Source organism: Amblyomma maculatum, chromosome 7, assembly GCF_055883805.1.
Source record: "Amblyomma maculatum isolate TAMU_Amacu chromosome 7, ASM5588380v1, whole genome shotgun sequence".
Lineage (NCBI taxonomy): Eukaryota > Metazoa > Arthropoda > Arachnida > Ixodida > Ixodidae > Amblyomma > Amblyomma maculatum.
Window position 1 is genome coordinate 68,045,023 of NC_139350.1, and position 23,814 is coordinate 68,068,836.

Consider the following 23,814-nt stretch of genomic DNA (forward strand, 5'->3'; position numbering starts at 1 on the left):
CCAAGAATTCGACGTCCACTGCAGAGCTCAGGCCTCTCCCTTATCTATCATACTGACGCTGCCCTATAACACCCGCGGCCGCTCAGTCCTAACTAACTCTCTAATCTCATCCACCGAACTAATCAGCTACATCCGCTTGTACCTGTCGCGCTGGCTTAACGCTTACGACATCGAACCCCTGAGATTGAAGATGTGGGTTCGATCCGGGTCGAGATCACATTTCGACGAATGCAAACGCAAGGTGCCCATGCAATACATAATATAGCTGCGTGTTCAAGCATTACAATTGGTACAATATATTCGGAGTCGTTCTTTTTTGCAGTCCACCATAGCCCTTGTATGGTACGGTTGTCCTTTTTTTACAGTCTGCTTCTTTATCTTTGGGACTATAGGTTACATTTTCGTATCATGACATGCTTCGTCCATGTCTATTTTTTTTTATCATTCCCAATAAAAAATTATTTAGTCGCGCTCCCTTCAGGGCAACTCCACCTTATTCCTGTCTGTCAACGTTACCCCTCTCATTCTTCCTTAGCTCACTGTTTCTCGCCGTTTGATAACACCGGTAAAATACAGAAGCAACTCAACTGGGGCGGCGGAAGTAAATGAATAGCAGGGAAAAGGGAGAGGAAACAAAAGAGGTCAGAGAGAGAGAGAGAGAAACAAAATATAATAGAAAGGCAGGGAGGTTAATCAGGCGATGCCCAATAGGCTACCCTACACGTGGGGAGGGGAACAAAGGGAAAAAAAGAAAGAAAGAGCGCCAAGGGAAGGGGTCGGTAACATGTCTAGAGGTCTATAGTGAAAGGGGGTAAGCAGCGCATAGTTAAAGTTATGAACTCAATCTCGAGTCCTTTAAAAACTTAAGTAGCGCTTTCAATGTTTTCCTTTGTGATGAAGGTGTCATCCAAGGGGACAGAATCTTTTCTTCAGTAAGAGCGCGAGAGTCCAAGCAGCGGAGTGTAGCAGCCGGCAAAGCACGCTCACGCTATAATTGAAGGCATTCACAAAGTATGTGCTCTATAATTTCAACACTTCCGCACTGCTCACACGTTGGAGAGTCTCCATTACGAAAAGATACAAATATGCGTTTCTAAACGCCCCTTCTCGCCACAGGCGACCCATCATTATAGCATTACAGCGGGGGAGGCCGAATGGTACCTGCAGTTGAAGTAGCTCGTCAAAGTAGTGCGAGCGGGACGTCCACGCTCCAGGCGTAGGACATGATTGTCTAGTCCCGTTTCGGGCGATCAGTCAAAGGCACGTTGCTGCATCGGCTCTTGTCAATGGTATTTCGACAATGTCGGTTGTATCGTCAGCTAAGTCGTTGCCAACGATTCCACTATGGCCTGGTATCCACTGGATGATTATTTTGTGGCCCTCTTTTAATGCCTCGTGGTAAAGATGTCAAACCTCCGTTACAAGTTGCTCATGGTTGCCATGGGTCAAGACCGATTGAAGACATTTTAGAGCACGTTTGGAATCATAGAACACAGCCCATATTTGAGGAGCTTGTTCAGAGATATACTTTACAGCAGCACGAATTGCGGCCAGTTCTGCTCCAGTAGAGGTAGCCTTAAGCGAGATTAGATAATAAATGTTTGCTTGTCTCGCAGGAACGACGACAGCGCATACAGAACTGGTAGAGGCTACCGAGCCATCTGCATAGACATGAGTACGGTCCCAATAGTCATTATGTAACATGAACAGTGTCACTTGCTGAAAGACTGGCGTTAAGTTTGATTTTTTCGACATCCCCAAAATTACAAGACTCACACATGGGAGCTGCAGATGCCACAGTGGCGACAGAAATCGTGCGGCCGGAGTGAACTGTTTTGAGATGGAAGAGTGGTGCGTTGCTCTAATTTTTGCAGATGCACTATGTGGTTACTGCAGAGGCATCTGCGCAAGATGACGCTGTGGTACCCTTAAGATTTGTCGTAGGTGCATTCTCAGAGTTTAGGGCAATATACGTTGAAAGTGGGTGTTCTTTGGCAAATGCAATACTTCCCAGCGTTGATGCGCTCCGAGGAAGGCCCTAGCAAGTGCGAAGGGCCTGACTCTCTACTGCCTGGAGGGCACACAAATTAGTATTGCACGTGTTTAAAAGTACTGGCGTACTGTAAAGCAGGAAATAGTGCACTGCACAAATGCAGCGTTGACTGTGCTGACGAGCACCATACTCTTCCGCCAAGAAAGCGGATCGAGTAAACGACCGACGGATGTTAGATTTTTTTGCGATAGGATGCAATGCGGGCTTCATGATGGATTGTGGTAACTTTGAATCCCTAAAAAACGATGAGTTTTGTAATAAGAAATGTGACCGTCGATGCGTACCGGATTTTGAACCATGTATTTGCGTATAAATGCCACTAGAGTTTACATTTTCCGTGAAACGCTGAGACCTTGCTTCTGAAGATAAGACGTAGTTATTGCTTCTGCCCGTTGAAATATTGCACTCACCTAGAGACGCGTTGCAGAGAAGACCCAAATGGAGTTGTCATCGGCGTACATTATTATCTGGATGGTGGAAGGGAGGTTCTCTGGGAGGGCGGTGAGTGTTAGATTAAACAAAGTAGGGCTGAGCACACCACCCTGGGGCACACCATGGTGTGTATAATACGCTAAACTCGAGCCACCTTTACACTAAATAAAAATGATCTTTTGTCAGATAACTCAATATCCACGCAAGCATCCGACCACCGATGCCCACAGATTCCAGCGCATCAAAGATGGCTTCATGAGCCACGTTGTCGTAGGCACCTTTGACATAATGAAAGAGTGTCAAGGACAGATGTTTCATTCGTTTCTGTTGTTGCACCGTGGACACAAGGTCAATGACGTAGTCAATAAAGGAGCGACCCCACCGAAAGCAGGTCATTGCTTTGGGGTATATTTTATAGTGCTCGAGGTACCACTCAATCAAGGCGCGTAAAAACCATTCTTTCCATGATTTTCTCCACGCAACTGGCCCAAAGCGAAGATTTCCTTGGTTTTAGTAGGGGTATCAGCCTACTAGATTTCCATTCCTGTGGAACAACTCTGTCGAGCCAAGAGGGGTTTTAATGTATGAGGAGCTCTTCTCGCGCGTCGTTACCAAGATGGGACAGCGCAGCGTATGTGATTCGATCTGGCTCTGGTGAAAAAGAACGCCTAAATCTTGCAAGAGCAGAGTCGAGTTCCCATCGAGAGAAAATCACATCTATTGCTGATTCCCGTGATGCAGGAGGAATACGCTCGGAAATCAGGGTAATCGTTGCACCCGAAATTTTCTTACAGAAGTCAGTTGCTACCCCAATCTCATCACGGTTTTGATATACATCCAAAGCACAAAATGGCTGCCTTTGCTGTGGAGACGTACGAAGGCTCCGCACAGTCCGCCAGATAAAGCTGGGTTCAGACGAAAGGACCGGAGCGCGGACAAACCGCGTGTGTCAGCACGGATCTGCTGTCACGTGACCACGCGTCATCGTGTCCATCCGGCCGTCGAGCATTCACACGAAGCCAGCGGACCATCCGCGTGTACCTTCCTCCCCTACTGTTCGTGCGCGCTGCCGAAAACCTTTCTACCGAGAGTTTCAACATGGACGCCGAGCGAAACCGTCGTCTCGCTGCTCTGGCTGTTCTACGTGAAGTGTGCAAGGACGACAAGGAAGCGAGAAAGCGTTCATTTATTGCAAGCATCTTGAATATTCCATATCTGTGGGCAGCTCTCTTCCAGCGCTAAAAACGTGGCTGTCGCTTTATCACTGAGCACTCTTTCCGCTACTTCAGCCCCAATCAGCGCTACAAACCGAGTAAGCTAAAACTCTGTCACACCCACAAGCACAAACGCACAAAAAACGATGCACTGCAGCGAACACAGAGCGAACGACTCAGCGCATGCACAACAAACAATACCCCGCTCGAGGTTTCCGAACGCCTGAAGCTAGCGCTCTTCCATTTTTCTGGATTTTCTATCGCTGTGAGCTATCTGTGATCTCGTCATCCTTAGGGATGGCGGGAGCACGACCCCTGCGCCCACCCGCCACCATCGAACATGCTGTGGCGTACTCGACGGGTCACCTTAACGTCGCGGACGTGCAGCTTCCAGACTCGGCAGATGACTCCACAGTGACTGAGATGGATTCTGACAGCAGCTACACGCCTGTACAGTCGCGCCGCCTGAAACGGAAGCTGCGCCGAACATCAATAATGAGTGAGACACCAAAGAATAATGCTGAAAAGCAAGGGATCTTTTCCGTGCCCTTCGTACCAACAACGGCAACGGTGAATCTGAAGGTTATAAACAGACAGCACCTGACCCAGTATTTCGCCCAGCTGGTTCCCGGTGATGTTGACGAAGTCAGAATTAATCCCTGGAAGAATGTCCTGACCGTGGATGTCCAATCCGAGGCTACAGTGGACAAGCTGAAAGGAATTGGTGCCCTCGGGAACATGCTGGTCCGTTCCTTTCTTGCACATGGGAAAAAGACGACTGCGGGTGTAATCACTGACGTTGACCCCGAGATAAGTGAAAGCGATCTCTGCACGCTGATCAAATCTACGACGCGCATTGTGGATGTTCATCGTTTCGGCCACTCAAAGTGCGTTAAATTAGTCTTTGAAACTGAATTCCTTCCATCCCACGTTAAAGTGGGCTATATGAGACACCCAGTTCGGATGTATGTTCCAAGCCCTGTTCAGTGTCACAAATGCCACAAGATCGGACATGTGAGTGCCGTTTGTCGAAATGAGGTATCCTGCCGTCGATGCGGCGGTACGCATCCTCATGACACATGCCAGACGGAGACCATCAAGTGTACGAACTGCTCGGGTGCCCATGAAGCGACAGCTTAGGACTGTCCTAAAATTAGGAACAAAGTACGTATAGTAAAAAAGATGGTGCGAGACAACTCGACTAATCAAGAAGCGGCTGCGTCTATTCGTCGTAGAAAACACCGTACCCGACGCCGACACAAGAAATCGGAAGGCAAGCCTAGCCATGATATGTCAACTTAAGAGTTAACGTCAGCTCATGAGCCACAACAGATTGAATCTAATCCCGTTAAGGATACTCTTACTGTAATGTCATAGGCAATGTCACAGACCAAGGATCATACAGAAGCTGTTGTATTACCTGCCGCCTCTGATGTTGAGTGGCCTGCTCTACCATCAAAGACCATCGCCAGGCCTCATCCCAGTTTGGTTGCCACACGTGCTGAAAATTCCGACAACCCTGACAGCAAGCAGGTGAAAGAAATGCTGAAACAGCTGGTTCGTTCAATGAGGGTGCTGCTCTCCAGCATCAACACGCAAACAGAAAAGTTTGCTGTTCAGTTCTTGGACGCATTTGAGCCGCTCTTGGCGGCATTGCAATAATTCACAATGGCGCAACAAACTAACGCCACCTCTGTGACGATGCACTTGCGCCGCAGTGTAGTGATGCAATTGAATGCCCGAGGCCTGCGTAGTCGGCTGAGTGACTTCGGACAGCGGGTGCAGAAGTACCGCATTCCCGTGATTGTGATCTGTGAGTCTAACATGCCGGCTGCTTTCCGCCTTTCTGGATATGTTCTGCTGTGGTCTCGAGAAGCAGACGAAACAAGCAAAGTGCTGTGTGTGTACGCCAAGACATTGCGCACGTCCGCCATGCTCTGCAGCCCCACAGCACGAACCACTACATTTGCCTGAAAGGACGAGTATGTTCTGTAATTGGCGGCTATATTTCACTGAGAGATGGCTTGAACAAGTCGCATCTATTTTCAACAATCCAGTGTTGTACAGCTCCTCGTATTATTGTGGGGGACTTTAATGGTCACCACCCTCAGTGGGGTAGTGCCATAATGAGCAATCGAGGAAGAGACCTGGCAGACGTTATGTATACGCAAGATCTCGTCAATATAAACGACGGCTCACCGACGTTTCTACGCGGAACAACCTACAGCAGCTGCTTGGATGTGGCGTTTGTTTCCAGAAGCCTCCATCCCTCTGTTTCTTGGTGTAGTGATGTGGAAACACATGGGAGTGAACACATACCAACGTACGTTTGCATCAAGTGGTTTGCACCTGCCACTTCGCCTCGTGTGCAATACGTAGACTGGCCCGCCTTTAGGGCAACGGTGGAGATTTCCAGCGTGGATCTCCAGTCATTATCTCAAATAGAGGGCCTCATTACCTCCTCTCTAAGTGAGAACACTCGCTATGTTTGTGTGCCGATGTCAGTGTCCAGCATCGAGGTGGAATTCGAGCGGCTTCGCTGATTCGTCGGCGAGGTGAAAGGAAGTACAGAAGAACGAAATCCGCGCAAGATCTCGCACTTTCTCTCAAAGCTAAACAACATGTCCTACGCCAACTGGAGAGGTTAGGACGACAACGTTGGAGGCAATTGTGCTCATCACTGGATCCCCGTAAGCCCCTGTCGCGTATCTGGCATGTTTCAAGAAGTTTGCGCACACCTCCACGAGAAAGGCACCCTTTTCGTGCCCTGGGCCTTTATCAACGCCGCAATGAAGTTGACGTAGCTGAAGATTTTTGTAAAATGGTTGTGGGCACAAACCAGGCACAGTTACCTATTTCAGAGGATTTTGCGCCACCTTCGCCGAATGATCAATACGACGTGCCCTTTACAATAGCTGAATTAGACGCCGCTCTTGCTTTTTGTCGGCATTCATCTGCGCCTGGTCCTGACGGGATTACTTATACAACCTTATCAAACCTAGGCAAGGATGGCAGAACTGCACTACTTAATTATTTTAATGATATATGGGCCTCTGGTACTGTTCCTGAACACTGGAAGATTAGCCGCCTGGTTGCTCTTTTGAAGCCTGGAAAGCCTCCTCTCGAACTTACCTCATACCGGCCAGTTGCCCTAGCAAGCTGTGTTGGAAAATATATGGAGCGAATGCTGCTGACAAGACTTGAGTGGTATCTAGAGAGTAATCATTTTTATCCGAATATGATGACTGGATTTCTAGTCGGACGCTCTTCCATTGACAGCGTCATCGAGCTTGTGGCGGCAGTAGAACACGAAAAGCGTCACCGTCGACTAGTAGCTGCTCTCTTTTTAAATGTAAAGGGACCTTACGACAACATCCTACATGATGCTATTCTTGATGCACTTGGCGACGTGGGAGTTGGTGGCCGGCTGTACTTGTGGATTGTAATCTATCTCAGTGACTGCTCTGTTTACATGACTACCCCTGAAGGAGATACAACCCGCTTTCAGGTCGGTCATGGAGTTCCACAGAGAGGAGTCTTCAGCCCAACTTTATTTAACGTTGTGCTAATTGGCCTGGTGAGTGAAGTGTAACATCCACATAAGTGCATATGCTGACGACATCTGCATCTGGGCCTCTGGTTCGACGCGCCCACAACTACGTGCGAGATTGCAACGAGCTGTGTCATCGACATCGATGTACTTACGGCGTCAAAGTTTATTCTTAGCGGCAGAAAAGTGTGCAGTGATTGCGTTTACGGGAAAATGTTCGCGTCACGTGGGGCGCGGGTAGCGATAACCCCCGCGGACCATCCGCGCTCCGGTCCTCCCGTCTGAACCCACCTTAAAGGACATGACCTTTCGGGGATCCAATGGCTGGCAAAACATTTTCAGCGCTAGTCCGTTAGTCTATTCATTCTTCGATTTATTATTTTTTTCTGCATACGTCTAGCCGCTCTCAGATCAGTTAAGCATTTGGCACGTCTTTATCTTCTTTTTGCTCGCTGCCGAAGATCACGTAAGCGTTTTAATTCGATGTAAAATCACTGCATATTTTAGTAACGATATGTTTTTACTTGCAACATTAATATGATTTGCTATAGGTTCTTCTAATCTGCCAGTGCATGCCTCCTTTTGAAATCTGCCAGTGCATGCTTTTAAAATACCATCCGGACGATGTGCATGTGCTGAGCTGGGGCGGACGCACCACGTCCACTTACTTTGAGGTAAGTAGGAATGTGGTCACTTCCATGGGTCTCCACATCACAAAATCATTAAACAGAGTGGTGCAAAGACTGAGGCATTAATTTGAGGTCCAGACAGCTGCTGTAGGAACAGTCTCATAGGTAAGACCGACTGCCGTCATTCAGTATATATTGTAGCATGCGTTGACGACAAAGAAGCGCAGAAGTGTGAGAGGAAGAAGAAGTATGCTAACCTCGAGTATGAACTCTGACGCTGTTCGTAGAACCTTTGCCACGCCTTGGACCTCGGACGCAACTGTAAGGGTCGATGTTTACGCGACAATACAAGGCATTATTGGAAGCAAATAAGGCCAGATTCCTTCCTTTTGCATTGATTCTGGCACTTCTCCACAGTAAGTGGCAGGCATTAAAATCAACAGCAATGATTCAAAGAAGCCCGGTTTGCCTTCATGATGGCCTTTCCCCCTTCGCAGTCCAATTGTGAAGATGGAGAAACATATGCTGCAATCAATGTAAATTTAAACATTTTGTCTTCAACATGAAACATGCATACTGATTTTCATTGTGAGGTGGGACGGGATAGCAAACGTACGTCATGTCAGTGTGGGTATACACAAGGACTTTGATGCGCTCTCCCCATGTAGGAGTGAAAAAAGATTTGTACACGAAGAGCCTAACTGCGTTAGTTAGGTTAGGCTCACAGATGGCCAATATCGCGAAGTAATTGGCGAAGACGTATTGCCGAAAACTTGAGATTCGCGACTCCAGGCCTCTTGAGTTCCACTGGAACAGAATAGCGTCTCTGACTTCCTCACGAAATGTGGGAAGTTTACCATTCATTGTAGGGTAAAGATCTTGAAGTGCTGGACCGAGGGAGTTCAGCACCATTAAACCGCATCGAGCAGTTTGGGATTGCAGAGCCTGTAGTAGAGGTCGAAGGGCGTTTTACCACCATCCTTAAGATCACAAGGATTTGGCGATCCTGCTCCGGGAGCTCGTCCTTAGTGGTATACCTGCTCGTTATAGAAGCTTTCGTCGTGGTGGCTTATGATGATTTGATCGTGGAAGTTTTGGCCAAGAATCCGACCCTGACGCCACCTGGTCTACCTGGTTTTTATTTTCCATACTGAGCGCACGAGTCACACTGGGACGAATTGGTATCGACGAGTGAAGAGGAGGCGCCAGCTGCGCGTTTGTGTGACTTTCGTTGGCAGTGGCCTTTCTGGAAAATCTTCTGTGTCGGGCGCGTCTTCTGCGAATAACTGCAGCGGCTTCACGGAGCATTGCATTGTCTCGGGTCATCTGCTAGAGGACAGTCCGCTCATATTTTATCCACGGACAATGTCCATATGAAGCATCATGGGGACCGTTACAGTTTGAACACCTAAAACCCAGTGCGGTAGATGACATAGTGTCATGCGGTTCGGCACAACGGGAGCACACCCTCGCATTGCTGCAGACTCCGCTAATAAGGCCCAGTTTCATATATTTCTGACATTGTAGGGACTTTGGCATGAATCGCCGTACAGCATGACGAAAGTGGCCTACCTTCACATGTGACGGCAGGCTGTCGCCTTTGAAGATAATCTTCGCACGGCGAGAAATTCCAAGTCCTGATACCCGAATAATCACGGTTCCTTCTTCTTCTTGCTTCACGAGTATGGGCAAATTATCTTTCATGATAGCCTCGTCGACGTCGTAAGTGACGCAGGAAGAAGACGCCTCGCCCAGCGGGACAACTTTATATTGTGGTATGCCTCCGAGTTCAGTAATGGACCGCAGTTATTTGAGCGCCGATGCGTAATGGGCGTCAACTGCAACGACATTCTTGCGCGAGTTCAGCCGAACATCTTTAATTTTGGTAGGCACGAGGGCTTCAAGTTGCACAGAAAGCTTGCCCGTTAAGCCTCCTCCTGCTGTTGTCAGAAAGATTCGCAGGCAGGATGAGAATAAGGTGCCTCTGTTCTGTTCCGTTTGTCTTCCCCGTCGACTCACTTGATGACGAAGCGGCTCTTACGCCCGTGTTCACAAACGCGCCTCGACTCGACGCTCCACCTCCACTCCTTTGAGCGGAGAATACAGCCGCTACTCCACTCCAGGGCTGATTCGGATTCATGAACGCCCCTCGGCGTTTCCTCCGACAAGCTCTCCTCGAGAATATCTCCTCCACTCGGAGCAGCGCAAGTGGCATATGGGGACGAGATTAAGATGAACTTTTGGCCCGAAAGCTGAGTGCTGAACTGTGTAAGATGCTCAGTTTTTCATGCCAAGTCTTCTAAACAACATTCGCAAGCGCCCTCGACGTTAACAGCATAGTGTAACTTGTTTTGTGGACTGGATGAAAAGGACGACTGTGAAAAATGGCCGATAATATTTTTGCATCTGGCAACAGTCGCTGCTGGTGACGTAGGCTTCGAAATATGGTGTGAATACTTCGGTTTATTTTTTGGTGTGAGATCTATGCTCGGCCTTTGGTGCTTTGCCGTTTTGTTATTGCCAGGCTTTGACAGACTTTTCTTTATTGCCAGGCTTTGACAGACTTTTTTTATTACCAGGCTTTGACAGACTTTTTTTATTGCCGGGCTTTGACAGACGTCAAAATATATCGCAGGAAAAAAAGTAGAAGCCGCGAACTCCTACGAGCATGGCTCTGGCCTGCTCGGAGGCAGCGTACCGCATTGCAGCTCATGCACACTGAATTCGACTCTCCAGAAGAAAATGCCGCATGCGGTTTCCAAACAAGTAGGGAGTCCTAATTAAAAACGTGCTTGAAAAGCCATGCTCTTCGTCGGCCGCGAATATCCTTCCGTAGGACAAGCACACCAACGCGCACGCTCGACAGCGCCGTGCGTCCAAAGACGTACGATGTACCCTAGGGCGACGGGCAAGCCATTGATGCGCGGGGTGCAGCACAGATGTCCGCACAGTCCCACTGCGCCTCCGCTGCTCGCCAGCTTACTGCATACAACACGCTCTTCCCCCACACGTTCGGCGCCCTGTGCGGAAGCGCGCGGGGCGAGCCACGGTGAGTGCGCCGCCGCCGCTCGACTCTGGTCGCGGGCGAGCTCGCGCCTCAACTCTGCACTCGGTGGGCTCCGAAAAGGTTGTCCATTTATCCAGTGACGACGTAAAATGTGCCCGCGCCACATAAGCGCGATGCGGATGATGCGGCGATCAAACAGCACAGACGTCGGTGCCTGATCACGGTTATCCATGTTCGGCGTGAGCGGCAAAGAAGGACGGAGGCTAGCCACGGCCGCATTCGTAAAACGAATGCGTGCCAGAAGTCCCGGGTCACTGCCACTATCAGCTGATGCTTTAGAGAAAGGTTCGGTGCATCCTTGTATCTTCTTTTGTGAAAGTTTGGTATACTGGTAGATCAAATTCCTCACAGCGAGCGAGCGATGCGATGTCGGCCATGTTTACAAGCGGAGTGACGGTCGAGGAGCGGCCAAGGTAGAGTCGCCGCAGACTCGAGATTATAGAGAAAACTCAAGTTTTCACCGCCGCTGGAGGAGCGATTCGAGTGGAGATTGCTTTCTGAAACGAAAAACAGGCCTCGAGTGCCGCTTGAAGTAGAAGTTCGAGTTAAGGCGTGTTTGTGAATACGTCGGTTAGTAATCGTCATTTCGTCGTCTGTCCGAGGTATGTATCAAATTCGCTTTCATTACTGTCCTCACCGAAGCACAGTATGGTATCCTCAGTGGCAGAGTCTCTCGCAAGGCTGCAACGCTTCCTCGAAGAACTTGACGTTGGAGCCGCCTGTCTGGTCTGATGTCCAGAACAATCCAGGTTCACAGTCGTATTACGAGGGACGGCGTCCCCGTGATACACAAGCAAAAACCCTGAAAAACGCAGGAGTCATATAGAACGCGTTCCACATGCATTCACGTCTTCCTTCCAAAGAGGTGACAAACATATAGAAATGATAGGACAAGTTAAAATACAGCAAGTTGGTAAACCACCAATTTCTAATATACTACTAAAGTGCAGCTGGTTTCATGCTTAACGATACCCGTAAACTGCTATTCATCACCTGACAGTGCCTGCCAAAATGGACGCGACATCCTTCTGGGCTATTTCACGATCGTGGCCTGAACCCGCAGTCATTACCTGGTAAAAGTAAACGTATTATCTTAAAGTTCCCACCGGCCCCTTGTATCGTATAGAGGTCTTGGCCTTTATTCAGTAATTTATTAATGGAAAAGTGGCGGGACACTTTAGCTCCCCTTTTAGGCGTATGTTGAGACAGCGTTAACGGCTCCAGTTTGCAGGCTCCTCTTGGGATCCTTGTTCTAGCCCATTTGGTTTGCTGTTCACTAATCGGAAATCTTTTTTTCTGCCTATATTATTTTACAAGTACTGATTATAATGCAGTTAAAAGGTGGCACATTTGCGTCAACTTCGTCTGCAAAGTCTCAATTGTAGAAGCACTGTTAATATTGTGTCAGGTTCAGAACAATTGCTTCTGTTGCATGATCATCATTTCTGCGAAATCCCACAGCCATGTTTGTAAGGTATGTATCACGATCACAAAACAGTTTCGGCCGGTTACTGACTGTACCAAATAGAGAGAGGACCTTGTAGGAGAGGAATGACTTTTTACGAAGTGCGGTGCTGATGTAGTGATTGCAGATTAAATTACCGAAGAAAAATGTTATCCGTACATGTGTGTGGAAAACCTATTTTCCGCAGAATATAAACCGCTAAATGCTTATGATTTGCTTCTGAAATGTTATATAATCATGTACTAAAATTATATGGTGAAAACTTGACTATTCGTCGGGATTTTAATGTCCTCTGTATTCTTTATATTTCTGTAGATAGTGGCTATTTCGTAATCCTACGAACAATGTTCTTCTGAATGAGATGCAGCCGTTTAATATTGGTAAATAACGTGGTACCCTTACACCTAAAACAATAATTAAGAAGAGAAGAAAATAGTGCATTGTACATCTGTTTAATACGCTGCGGCAATAAAAATCGCATTGTGGATACAACACCAGCAACCTTCGACAATTTGTCCACAACCATTTCGACGTGCTCATCCCACGACATGTTTTCATGAAAAATCACACCTAAGCTTTTGACCGAATGAACTATTTGAATCAGCGATGAATCAGTGTTTAGGCGGAGTGGCAGACATGGCGGACAAGAAATCAGTTTATTGCGAGGCCTAAAGAGTACAGCCTTGGTTTTTTCGGTGTTTATAATTCGCAAATTGCATTCAGATCATTCATAAAAAAAGGTGCAGACAAGCTATGGCTTGCTGTTCAATGTCTTGTATGTGTGCCGCTTTAAAGAATAGAGTTGTGTCATCGGCGTAAATTACAAAGCTTGGAATCTAACTTATGCATACGATGTCATTCACATAAAGCAGGAAAAGCAACCGTCCTAAAACGCTACCCTGCGGAACGCCAGAATAGAGGCGTTTGAAATTTAATAATTCATTGTTTATGGTCACTTGCTGTGCACTGGAACTAAGCTAGGAGGTAATCATTTCAAGAAATGTCCCCCGAAAACCATAATGTTCAAGTTTGGCTGACATTGTTTTGTGATTGATTCTATCAAAAGCTTTTGAAAAGTCAATAAAAATGCCGAGTGTGAGTCGTTGCGGTTCAACTGACTCTAAAATTAGTTCTTTTTGGGTTAGAAGTGCGGTCTCTGTCGAAATGTTTTTCCTAAAGCCATGTTGACAAGGCGTTAGTATGGTATATTTATCACAAAAAGAGGACATGCGCCTATGCAAAAGTTTCTTAAAACACTTCGAAATTATGGGCAGAACAGATATTGGGCGACAATTTGACATTTGATTTTGGTCTCCACTTTTGAAGAGAACGATTACCTTGGCAATCTTCATTCTTTCAGGAAAGACTGCACGTTATAGGCAGCAATTACAGATGTATTCTAATACTGGGCTAATTATATCAACTACATATTTTACCGGCAGAATTTTAAGGTCATCTATGTCCCGTGATCTGCTGTTGCGCAGAGCCCACAGGCAATTCTTAATTTTGATGGCATCTGTTGGCATCAAGTATGCTGTGTAGGAACCGGGAGTCAAGGCACTTCACGTTCTGCGGGCAAGGATTATCACCTTCCAGGACACGAAATATTCATTAAATTTGCCTGCTAGTTTTTTTCCGCTCAGTCGTTCTTCTTCTACTAAGATATCCAGCATACCGTCAGTATGTCGACCACGGTTTAAAACTTCATTTATAGTTTTCCACACAATGTTACTCCTTTCTAGTATAGCTGGATTAAATAATTTTTACATATATTCTTGTTTTACTTGGCGAAGAAAGGACGTTACTCGGTTTCGATACGTCTTAAAGCTCGCTTGATCATCCAGATTTCTGCTTTGGATGAAACGATTATAAAGATCTGTTTTTTTGTTTTATCATCCGAAGATATTTAGTTGTTATCCAGGGCTTACGTGCTCTGGAAGGTTTTTTGAAAATGATAAGTGGAAGGCTGCGTTCATAAATAAACCTAAATGTAGTAATAAATGTATTATAAGCATTTTCTGGGTCATCTTCACTGAGCACAACACTCCAATTCACGGCCGCGAGTGTTTCCCTTAAGGAGTATAATGTGTCTCAAAATAACGGCTTGAGAGGCTAGTTGGTGCTGCATCGTATTCAGATATGTGGCGCAAACACAAACACAAGAGAAGATCTTCTGTTGCGTTTGTGTTTGTTTGCGCCACATATCTGAATAGTATAATGTGTCCTCGTTTATACGCCGATATTGTAAGGCAGGAAACGTGTACTGTTTTTGAGGGGATAAGCGGTCTACAAACATGAATATGGGCAGGTGATCACTTATCTGGGCATTAAGGATTCCTGAGTGAAAACAGTCAAATGGAGAATTACTAATGAAGACATCAATTGCCGTTGTTGTCTAAAGCCGTGTTGGCTTGTTTATGGCATTGATAAATCCATTGCTCTGTAATATGTAGTTAACCTCACGTTTGCTTGCACAAGGAGATAAACATCTATGTTAATGTCCCCACCTAGAACTTGGTGAAGCTTGTTTACTGTTATCCATTGCAGGTAGTCATCAAAGAAGACGGCGAAATTCGAGACGTTTACCGATAAATAACAGAAGACGTTTCTGCCACTTTGTAGCGAAAGTACTTCGTAACATTCGTGTGTTACAGTAAAGTCATCCAGAATGCTGCATTTGAAAGATTTTACCAACGCTATCATAACACCACCTCCTCGTTTATCTGTGCGGTTCTGCACGTAAATGTTGTAATCAGACAGGTGCATAGCTTCGCTACTATTTTAATACCAAGTCTCTGTTATCATTATAACGTCGAAAGGGAAATTCAGTGTGCAGAAAAACGCTTCCAACTCATCACGTTTGCTTCGCAGGGATTGCGCGTTAAGGTGAAAGAAAGAGACAGCTTTCTTTTTCTGAGCAGATTCGGCACATAGGTAGGAAGGCAGCAAGAATTTGCACATATATTTTCTTTTCGACAGCGGCTTGCGGTTAAGTATTAGAAGCGCAGCACTTAGGATACCTTGTCCAGGTCTTGAATACAGCTGCTACGCACAATCGTGGATGTTTCAGTTTTTCTGGCCAGAATTTGCCCCCCCCCCCCTTCTTTGTGCAAACAAATTTCCAACCATGTTCCTTTTTCCGTGCTACTGCGCTACCCAGAAGTTTTTTGAGGGACGGACACAAACGCTCATTTAAATACACAGTGTCTGAACCACTATAGCCAAGATGTCCTACAGTAAGCTGTGCCTTTTTCGCTTTCGCTAGTATAGTGTCGCGCTTTGTTCGAGTTTTGAATTGGACAACTAAATTCGGGGTAGTCCTGTTCTTCGTCTGAACGCGGTGGCAAACATCAACATCACTTTTCAGTATTGGCTCATTGATCATTTCTCCCATTTTTTTCCAACATGTTCGGAAGGTTTTCTTGTTCTGCAGCTGGAATGCCCTTAATCTCGATGTTCTTATTTCTGGTGTACTGCTCCTGACTTGTTAATCGTTGTTCAAGGTCAGAGCATCGCTTTTCAGTTCGTCACATTCAAATGACATTGCAGCGTTTTTAGATTTCAGTTCCTTATTTTCTTTTTGCAAAGAAGAAAACTTGGCAAGTATATCATCATACTGTTCACTGCAATGCTCTACACTTTTAGTTAGCTTTCTTGAGTCATTGCGCAGATCACGTTCTAGTGAATTGCGCATCGCTGCGATTTCTTTCCGAAGTTCTTTTTTCAGCTTTTCTCGAAGTTCAATTTCAGAAGGCATAGCAATTGCACTAGATAATTGGCACGAACAGCAGGGAAAACACGGTATCAATGTGGCAGCAGTGACAGCAATAAGGCATAACTAGTCTCACTTAACAAGAATGCTGTAAACTAACCTGCAAATAGACAGGGGACGATGTAAGCCAGTGCTCGCACTGCCGTCACTGCTGCCAAGAAGACGGGTCAGGCACAGATGTTTTCGAAATTCATAAGAACCGTTCGATAAATCTAAACATAACTGACATGAAATCGAAGCTTGAGCGCCTCATCATCATCATTATCATCATCATCATCAGCCATAGTATACCCGCTGCAGTGCGAAGGCCTCTCTTATCTTCCTTCAATGAACTCGGTCCTATGCTAGCTGCATCCATTTCACACCTGCGGATTTCTTAACCTCATCAGCCCCCCTAACTTTCTGCCGCCCCTTTCTACGCTCTCCTTCTCTTGAATTCTAGTTTGTTAACCTAAGCTACTACCGGTTATCCTCTTTTCGCACTACATGTCCTGCCCATGCTCGTCTCTTCTTCTTAATTTCCACTAGAATGTCAGCAACTTGAGTTATTTCTCTGACCCACTATGCACGCTTAAGATATCTTACCATTACCGCCACCATTTTTCGTTCCAGATACCCCTGCGTTGCCCTCAACTTAAGCAGAACTCTTTCTGTAAGCCTCCACGCTTTAGCCCCATAGGTGAGTACAGGTAAGAGGCAACTGTTGTGTACTTTCCTCTTGAGTGATACCGGTAAGCAGGTAGTTATAATCTGCGAGGATTTACAAAATGCGCTAAATGCCAATCTTCAGAAAGCAGCAAAAATTTCCACACGAAGTTCACTGAAATAATAAGGCATGCTTTGTAAACAAAAGCATGTGAATAAAGAAGCAAAGCGGTAGCAGAGTTTATCGCGAATGACACCCCAGATATTTGGCCTTCTCTGAGACAAGGTAATGAGGTGCATATAATAAATCGTAAGCATCGAAATATCAATGAGGCAAATGAACTAGCACGAATTTTATTGGTATTTTGTTTTATCGACTCGTAGGCCATTGTCACTGTCGACGGCGGCGTCGGCTTTGGAATCATTACTGGCTTGGCTCTGACAAGTGGTAGTTGGTTGGTAACATGAGAGTGCACTAACTGGTGCTTGGGTTGTCTGACGTCACCACACCTCAGGATATGGCCGAGTGGGCATAATCTGCCGACTCAGCCTTTCTCTTTGACATAGGAGGGTGAGATTGAAATGCAGTCTTCCAGGTCCCGTAGATCCAGAATTAGAAACTCTGCCCCTAGGCCATGCAGACAGGTTGGTATGGCTTGGGTAAAGCGCGGATTTTTATCTATGTCAAGTGGTCTTTGAAATAAAGAACGGCGGATCCTAATGCTTCATTTTAGTCAGTGCATGTAAGCTAATAGAGGAAAAAATAAATCAATATTCATTAGGCGAGTAGCAGAGTGAATGGTCAAGCACGATGATCTGTAAGGGGAGCCGGAAAGCGGGCAGTCATCAGTGCTCTCACGTCTTAAGCTTACATATTTGGTTTGGTTTGCATGGTTTAACATTCCAAATCAACTCAGGCTATAAAAGACGTTGTAGTGAAGGGGTCCAGGAAATTTCCATCACCTGTGCCCGGTTTTTAACCGTGCACATGCAACGTACAGCACATGGCGCCTCAGAATTTGCCTAAAACGAGAGGCAGCCGCCGCGGCCTGAATTCAACTCCATTGCACTACCATGGCGGGGCTGTCACCCAAAAATGAGAAGTTAAGTGTCCCCTCAATTTTTGCCACCCCAGGCAACAGGAGATAGCCTCGTGCTCATCCTTGCGGAGGCAAACGAATAAAGTCTGTGACTATAGCTATGGCCAGTAACCTAAGGATTTTGCTAAATTCGAGAACTAAGAAAGGGACCTAGCCATGATAACTTCTTTACCGTGGTAATCCCAGATTGGTTAAATGGGTGCAGCACTTTTCAGCAATACCTAGTGGCAAGTACTATTGTACCCCAGGTTTTTAAGGAATAAAGAAAAAAATAAACAACACCAATATACAAACAAAATTTGCCACAATTCAGACCAAACCTAGTAGCCAGCGCTACAGGAAAGCTACTTGAAACCATCCTCGTAGAGCTCGTAACACTGATCCAATAAGAGAAAAAAGAAAAAACATCTATATTGATTATTTGTTACTTCTTGCCATATTTTTTAATGTCTCACTGCTTTTTAAATCCTGTTTTCCTTAAACTCATTAAACAGAACTGTCCGTACGAATAAATTGTCTTCGTTTCTAAATAAATCAACTGTAAGTAAGATTTGTCCAAAATATAAAGCAAATATTACTTCGATGTTCGATCCAGCTTGAGAATATGGGAAAAAAGAAGTGGAAAGGTATTTCAAGTAAACAGCCGCTATCCCTGCATCTGTGGGAGTAAAAAGGCAGGGCAGGAACACGTGGTCATGGAATTGCCCTGTCGACCATCAGACGCGTCTGCTCGCAAAGCGAGCCGTTTACACATCAGTGTCTGACACCTTCAGCGTGAACGATACTCCCCATTTGAACGCTTATGGACATTGCTAACCCAGATTATAGCGGTGATACCGATTTCGGGTTGCTCACTTCTCATATCTAGCGGTGTGTATAGCCGCCGTCATAAGGGAACTATCGTTGAGCTAGGAAGCCAGTTCCTACTCTTACTGAATGTCCACTTTCTGATGCGAGCCTGTTGCAGAAGCCTCGCAAACGCGTACCTCATAAACTGTCTCAAGCAGCGAGCCGGCTGCTTCGCCAACCCCAAGGAAAGCACTCTGTCCCTGATGACCAATTTTTTTCACGGTCCGTGCTAGTGTGCCGCTCCGGAAAAAGAATTCGGCGTCTCTAAGCCTGTAGTGGATTCCCTGGAACATCTACCTCTTCCACGTTCGTGGTAACGAAAAAGATAGGAGTTTATTTTTGCGTTAGCATTTTCTTTCTTTCCGCCTTCTTCAGCAAGTTTGCTTAATGCCCAGCTTTCCAGGTCGGAGATGTGTGGTTATGGGGAGCAGATCTCCCTTTCTAATGCGCTCCCATATGGAGATAAAGTAAGCAATGATAGAAAGACAGCTACAGGTAGCGGCTGAATATTTTATGTGCGTTTACGTCGTTTTCCAGACCTACGAAATTATACTCTAGATTTGACGGGATGTGGCCTGCATGACTTCTCTTTACAAAGGCCAATTAGAGTTCTGTTGAATGCTGCTTTATAATTACCACTCTGCTTGCCAGTATTGGCAAAATCACATCTGAATACACCTCGATGGCAGCTGAAAGCGTGATAGACAATGCGGAGAAAAAGCATTGATAAATGACTGCTTGGTTTATGGGTGTTATCTATCATGTGTTATTATTAGCCGGCTTCAGTACCATTCAAAAAGAAGAAAGTAGACGACAGAGATAATTAGCCCGTGTTTAAAATTTAACAAGCACTAATGATTGGAGCAAAAGATTATTCCAGCGAAGAAAACGTCTGCATGAACAGGGGCAAGGGCGGCAACTTGATTAGTAATAAGAGTACCCGAGGAGAGTATATTAATGTAGCAAATAATATCAGTGCTTTAATATTGAAAGTAAAAGCGGTAAGAATATAAAAATTTGAGCTGTAGGTAAATGAAAGCGTTGTGTAAAGCGCACGTGGAGAAATGGGGAGCTAAAGCTCAGGTACGTTGACATCAGCTGTTTCCCGCCGGAAATATTGGGTTATCTATGTTAGAACTTATTGCATAACGACGCAGGCCGTCAAGCATATCATTAGTAGGGAAGAGTGCTAATAAAACACCATATTAGAAGAGCAATGACATCAGACGCTTGACAAATTGGTAGCATAAGCTTACTCTAGGTTGGCCACAAAACATTTACAAAGGCAATTGCTAGCCATACCAGAACCACCTATAACTTGAGCCAGGCAAATACAAGGGTCGATGTTTTAACAAACGCAGTCAAAACAAGACAGCGCTCAAAATATCAGCTAGATTAATCCAAAATGCTTACTTGCACAATGGCTCGCTCTATACTGAATTTTTGTGTAGGTGTTATGCGTTACTTTTTTATTGCGCCCTTTCCCCAAATGCAATTTTTGTGCTCTTTTAGGACGCATCAGATTTTCTTTGTAGTCATAATATAGCGTTCATAGGTGGCGAGAAAAATTAGCTGCATTTATTGACACATTATTAGAAAACTAGGAGAATGCCTATATGCCGGCATATCTCTAAAAAAGAGCAACAGGGGCCATTTTGCTAAAAAGAAGGAAGACGTTAGCACAAATGAGGACTTGTACCCTGTACGCTCGCATTTCATGATTACGGCAGTTTATGAACTGGGACTGGGCGCAGGGTTGGAGCTACAATTTCTTCATGTGTGTGAAGAGCAAAAGTACAATGCAAACTGTGTGAAGAAAATTTGTTCATTACATTACAATAGTTTGTGATCACAAAGAGAATTTATTAGCACACACACGCCACGCACGCATGTACACATACACACACACACACATAGGCACAACTAATACAAACTGTCAAAATGGATACAATAAACATACGCGCACTATGGGGCACTAAGAGACTTTTCCAAAAGTGGGCGCCCCAGGAGGTCTGCTTGTGAGCCCCTTTGTGTGCCTTGTAATGCATTTCCAATGTTCCGAATTCCATGATGGTAAGATTTTTGTTCTACCTTCTCCAATGTGAAGAGCCTAGGCTAATGCTAAATCAACGCCCTTAGACAGCTCAAAGGTAGACCGCCTTAGCTCTACGCTTTTGACAAAGGCTGTACATTATGCATAACTATCAGCCCATAATGCTAGTAAACACAGAGCGGGAGGGGCACGGGCATGTTTAAGGCCTCTCGGCAGTATGCACAAACCCCCTAGTCATTAGAAACATTCCCCTTAACAAAGGACAGGTGGCGGTCATTCAGCGGTTGTGAGAAAAGGAGGCTCCATTCCGAGACCTTAGTCGTCATATTTGGTAATGAAATTGCATACTAGCGCCGGCAAAACCACGTTGCCTTACTTGTGTGGAATAGCGCAGCACGCTAACAGAGGCGACCCCTGCGTGCGCCGTTTAAAAAGGTGGGCGCGCTTTTCTTGCCCATAAAATACCCAGTAATATGTGTATGGACTTGCAAGAGTTAAACGAGAAAACATTAAATACAGCAGCCTAGGATAGAAAGGCCTTGCTTTAAATGGTTCTGAGGTAGTTTATTGCATGTAGAAAAGCAAAATGTAGTAACAGCTAAGTTGGAAAGACTAAGGCGTTAGGAGAATTAGGAGAAGAAAGAAAGAAGAGAAACACGAGCAAATAATATACGCTCGATTCTTTTTGAGATGTAACAGGGTCGTTAGTTTCCTCAATGCAATCATATTGTTACAAGCGAGGTTTCAGTTGACGCAAGACGAGCGTCGAAGATCCAGCTGTGTCCACTTGCCTAGCACGAGCCGCTTCTTCGTCGACCTCATCTTCTGTTGCCTCCATTTCTGGGCGTCAGACTTCCCCCGATGCAGCTGAAGCCCGCTGGGCGGCTTAAACATTGTCGCGTGATCAATAAGCTTTTAAACGAACGACGTAGGCGACTTCACTTTTGCAGAGCGACGGCCGCTTTTGGTGAGGCGAGCGCTGCGATAATTGAGCTCGCTAAGTTGGGAAAGAACGACAAGTGGTCAATCGTAGTGGCATAGCAGCTTTTGTGGCAGACCCCGCTTCCTGATAGGTCGCCGCAGCAAGACTAAATCCTTGGGCTTGTAAATAACGTGACGGTGGTCGGCATCGTACCATGCTAAATTCTTGGGATGCTAAGATTGCTAAGCGACTCGCGTACGACACGACGTGTTCCTTGCTTTCGCAGCGCTGGACAAGAACCGCGCCAATTCCAACACCACTTGCGTCAGAATGCACTTTTGTGGGCACTGAAGGATCGTAGTGGCGGAGCACAGGTTGCGACGTAAGAAATTTCAAGGGGCGGAAGGTAGGAGCGCACTCAGGTGTTCACTCGAAAGCTACATCTTTATGAAGGAGGCTTGTCAGGGGGTGTGTGATATCAACAAAACGGTGAATAAAACGGCAAAAATACGAACACAAACCCATGCAACTCCGTAGTTCCTTGGAGGATTGGGGTGGCTTGAAAGAGGCAACCGCTGCTGTCTTTGCGGGATCAGGTCTGACGCCGTCTTTATCGATGAGATGTCCAGAGCTAACGCTTGGCTTTGTCCAAAACGACACTTGTTTACGTTCAGCAAGAGGCCAGCTTTGCACATACAGTCCAGCACAAGAGCTAAACGTTCATTGTGCTCACCGAACGTCTTTCCGAAAATTATGCCATCGTCGTGAGTAACATGTCCATGAATCATTCGAAGGTGGCGGGTGCATTATAGAGGCCCAATGGCATCACATTGAATTCGTAAAGGCCATCGGGTATGATAAATGCAGCTTTCTCTCTGTCCGCCGGGTGAACAGGTATTTGCCAATAGACAGATCTGAGGTCAACGATGGAAAAGTAATAGGCAGAAAAAAGACAGTCAATGGCGTCGTCTATATGGAGAAAGGGGTACACAACTTTTCCGGTGCCTGAATTTAGACTGCGGTAGTCAATGCAAAAACGCCATGTACCATCTTTCTTCCTGACAAGAATCACTGGAGCAGCCCAAGGACTCGATGACTTTTGGATAACACCCTTCGTTAACATCTCGTTCACTTCTTCATTTATCACCTTTCGTTCAGACGATGACACTCGGTAGAGCTTTTGTTGAATCGGATGCGAGGCGCCAGTGTCGATCCTGTGTAGGATACGTGAAGCAGTAATTAAAGATATGGGCTACCGTGTTGGGAAAAACCAAACAAGGAGGAGTGTCGCCCTAGAATGGCCAGTAGTGCACGGCGCTCGTTCGTTGAGAGCGAGGGGTCAATCATACGATGCAATCGCGATTCATCTTGGATATCAGTCACTGCTTTGTCTATAGCGTCGGTAATCAAGTCAACAGATATTGGCGGGTCATTATTGTAGGATGCATGCTTCCAACCTGTGGGAAGAACGACAGGTTCCGTAGAGCAATTCACTGCCCAGAGTACAGTGCGGCCTTTGGCAACAGGCACCATGGCATAAGTAACCAAGACATTTTTCTTGATGCAGGTGAGGTGCACCGGTTCTAAAGTTGCTTCAGACATGTCGAGGGTTGCGTCGAGGCAGAAAACCTGCACACATACAGCCGACGATGGAGGCACAACAGTATCTTTACAAACACAAAACGCACTCACATCATTGCACGAGCCTTCCATCAGACCAGGGGTAACACATCTGCCGACGCTAAGCTCGCCAGTTTGGCGGTCGACATTTGCGCTACACATCTTCAAAAAGTTGAGCCCAAGGATGACGTCGTGCGTTGATCGGGCGAGCACTGCCATTTTCGCGCGGAACACTTTACCACCCAAAGAAACTTTAACACTGCACACTCCAACAGGAGGCATTGGTTCGCCATTCACACCATAAAACTGAACACTTTTATCCCTCTTAAATAACACTTTTCTTCCGAGGCGATGCTTAAATGAAGCACTCATTACGGATATGGTGGCCCCGGTATCAACAAAAGCCATCATAGGAACAGCATCAACTAAAACGTGGACTTCGT